Source organism: Microtus oregoni, unplaced genomic scaffold (assembly GCF_018167655.1).
Source record: "Microtus oregoni isolate MIOR12 unplaced genomic scaffold, Mior012 000024F_ref0000369, whole genome shotgun sequence".
Classification (NCBI taxonomy): domain Eukaryota; kingdom Metazoa; phylum Chordata; class Mammalia; order Rodentia; family Cricetidae; genus Microtus; species Microtus oregoni.
This window is the reverse complement of record NW_024543083.1, coordinates 15,357,802-15,361,722: the sequence shown is the minus strand read 5'-3', so window position 1 is coordinate 15,361,722 and position 3,921 is coordinate 15,357,802.

The following is a 3,921-nucleotide window of genomic DNA, read 5'->3' as shown; positions in this document are numbered from 1 at the left end:
AAAAAAAAAAAAAAAACAATCCTGTGTCAGACCAGAGAAGTAGCCCTGAAAAAAATCTGCCTCCTAGCCTCAAGGAAGTTAAGAGCCAGCCTACACAGCAACACCTAGGGTGAGCATTGTGTATGACTTGGTGGACCTCGGGTAAAGATTGATATGGAGAAGATGGGACACTGTGAATTTGGCGAAGAATAATTATCTCCTGTAAGTCATAGGGTAAGCCAGTCAAGGTGAGGCAGACTCCTGAGGGGCCAAAAGAAACAGGAGCTCAAAGTTAGTTATGGACAAAGTGAGTTTCGGACGCAGAAGAGAACTAGCAATCAAGTGTCCCATGGTGTACAGGTAAAGGGCAGTAAAAAAAAGTAGGGATGCCAGGGGATTGTTTTTTTGAGGAACAAGAGTTAAGCTTGGCCTCATGTCAGGGAGACCACCTTGGAAACTGATGTACTGACCCAGGGAACCGTCTTGGATATCAAGCTCTAATCTGATAAAAAAAAAAAAAAACATTCTGGAAACCTACTCCTGTTGACTCTGTGAACTACACGGTGGCCGTGTTGTTGGGACATAGCGACCTTTGGTGATTGCTCACGCGTAGTTTGTGGGACAAGGAAAGATAAGATAAGAAGACAAGGTCCAGTTTTCCCTGAGGGCAGATGAGCAGCTCTGTGATCCTTTTCTGAATGTGTTCTTCTTTCCCCTGTCAAAGTGGTGAAATGACCTGGTCTTTTCTCACCACAGCTGGCAGGTTAGTTTTGTTAGCCCGTTAACCTCTTTTCCTTCCAGACGAGCCAATGCATTTCCTGATAGCTTTTCTGGCATTGCCCCCAGTAAGCTGTTTAGTTGTTCTGACAATTGAGGAAGTATCTCACCTGTCTGCAGTCTGAGCAAGTTTTCCAGTGTCCTGCCTTTCTTTTGGAAAAGATTCACACAAGTCCAGGAAAGCAACTTAGAAGGTTCTACACTGAAGACTGGGCTGGTCTCCAGCTTCTTTCCACACCTAGTTTTCCTTTATCCTTTCCACTTCCTGTTTCCTCCATCTCTTGATATCAAACCACTCAGCCTTGCTTCTACCTTGACTCCTTCCACCCAGTCTCTAGAGTCAGCAGAATAAGAAGCTATGTCCACACTTCAGTGGCAAGCTATCTGCTTCTTTTTGCTTTCTTGAAAACAAACAAGCAAACAAATATCCCTTGCTAAATGAAAAGACAGCAAAGACTTTCTGTTGGCTTTCTTACAGAGAGGGAAATCTGAAATATCCCCTACTGAACTTTGTTCCCGCATTTTGCAATCTATATTTCAAGATTAGATCATTACATAGAACTTTAACAAAAGAATTTTGTGGAGCTGCCTAGATAGAGTATCTCTCTCCTTCCGTTACTTGGAAAAGTTTCATGATTTTGCCTCAGTTAAATATCTCAGGAGGAAACTTTACATCATTTAACCTTAAGGAAATGAATAAATCAATGAAGAATTAGTTGGTGAATTGCCCATTTCCTTAGAAACAGAATGCATTTCTTCTCTTAAAAAGATTTCATATTACAATAATTTCTTCTCTGGGACCTGAGACATTATATTGCTGCCATCGCTCCCCTCCCCCCCTGTAGGCTGGCTGTTTTCCCTTGTATGTGGATGAGGTTCTGTGGGATCCTCTGCACGAACCCTTCTAGTTAGCCTGGCTTTAACATCTCTCCAGCTCAGAGCCACACCTGACCATGCCTGGATTGTAAACTGAGCTGCTAGGTTCCCACAATTGGGGATGCTGTGTCTCCAAAATCCCACACCGGCCATTGCTTCTCTGACCAAGGTGGAAACGTGATAGTGTGAGATTCAGAGTGTCCTAGAAGATTTTCCAAATGCAGACAAATGCAGAAGAACCAAATGTTCAGTGTCCATACCTGCTCCACTTAGGGATAGCACAATGCAAGCTCTCTGCCAGCTGAGCCCCATCCCTAACCTTTTAGTTAATTTTGCAAGATCAAACCATTTCCCTATGTTTCCCTGTGCATACACAGGCAGAAATCGGCCCTCATTCAACAAACACAGACAGGAAATGACATATTGTTCTCTTAAATAACCTGTTTCTTCTTGAAGCATCTTTTTCAAGCTGATTATAATTTTTCTGAAAATATTATTAAGATCAGAGGTACCACAGTAATCCCAAATCAGTCACTAGATTATGTGGTATTTTCTGAAATTATGAGTGACAGTGGCCCCCTTTTAAAGTCTAAGTCCTCAGTTATCCTTGTAATCTGTAACTGGAGGTTTCTCTACCGCCTGCCAATTCCTGAATAACCACTCTGAGGCTTCATATTAATTATAAACAAGCTGCTTGGCCTATTACCTCAGGCTTATTACTAACTAGCTCTTACAATTTAAGTTAATCCATTTCTATTATTCTATATTTTACCATGAGGCTCGTGGCTTGCTACTTCACATCTTGCTTCTCAGGCAGCGTCTCTCTTGACTGCACCTTCTTTCTCCCTGTATTCAGTTTGGCTTTCCTGCCTAGCTCTATTCTTCCATGCCAAAGGTCAAAGCAGCTTCTTTATTAACCAATGGTAATAAAACATATTCACAACATACAGAGAGGCATCCCACATCATAATCCCCATAAAGTATTATAATAAATAGAAAATAAGTCCTTAAGAACTAGATACTCACTCTTTACCTGTGGGCAACTGCTGGAATGAATAGATTGGAAATGAAGAAGACTCACCACATAGTGATGGCTCCCTCCCAGACCCCAGATTAGGCACAAACCACACTCAAACACCTGTTTTCAAAGAGAGATCCTTTGATAAGCAGGGAACAAATATCAAAGTGGCTGCTTTCTGACGCTGGCAGAAAAACAGTAGCAAATGACCTTGCAGGTGTCATTCTTTTAAAAAAAAATAATTTGTTTATTTTACATCCCAGCCACGGTTTCCATTCCCTCTTCTCCTCCCAGCTTCTCCCCCTAATCTCACCTCTGTTCCCATTCCCCAATCCACTTCCCTTCCTTTATGTTAAGGAAAAAGCAGGTCTCCCCTGGCTATCAACGAAACATGGCATAATCAGGTTGCAGTAAGACTAAGCACCTCCCCATGTATTGAGGCAACCAAGTATGAGAGGTAGGCTCCCAAAAGCCAATAAAAGAGTCAGAGCCAGCCCACAGAGGACAAGCTACACAATTGTAAAATGCATGCAGAATTCCTACCTAGCTCAATCCCTTGCAGGCTCCCTGATTATCTGTTCAATCTCTGTGAGCCCTTATGAGCTCAGGTTAGTTGATTCTGTGAGTTTTCTTGTGGTGTCCTTGACAGTTTCTCGTCTCGTATAATCTTTTCTTCCCCTCTTCTGTAGGATTCCCCAAACTCCACTTAATGTGTGGCTGTTGATTTGCATCTGCTTCCATCAGTTGCTGGATGATGCCTCTCTGATGACAATTGGGCTAGGCACTAATCTGGCCAGAGGAGATGACCATTCAGGCTACACCTCCACCCACTAGGAGTCATAGCTGGGGTCATGCTTGTAGATTTCTGGGATATTCCCTTGTACCAGGTTTTACCTGACCCCATTTCCAGTAGTCTCTTTCAGTACTTCCACCCCCATCTTCCCTAACCTGATCATTCAAGTCCCCATTCCTACCGTCCTCTGTCTTCTCACAAAATCTCCTCTTATTTCCCCTTCCCAGGGAGATCTGGGTGCCCCTCACATGAGCCTTCCTTGGTACCCAGTCTCTCTGGGTCTGTGGACTGCAGCAGAGCTGTTCTTTATTTTACAGCTCATATTCATTTATGGATGTTTGTCTTTCTCAATCTGGATTATTTCACTGCCTTCAAATTTCCTGGTGTCCTTGTTTTTAACAGCTGAGTAATACTCCATTGTGTAAACATATCACATTTTCTTTATCCATTGAGGGCATCTAGGTTGTTTCCAGGTTCT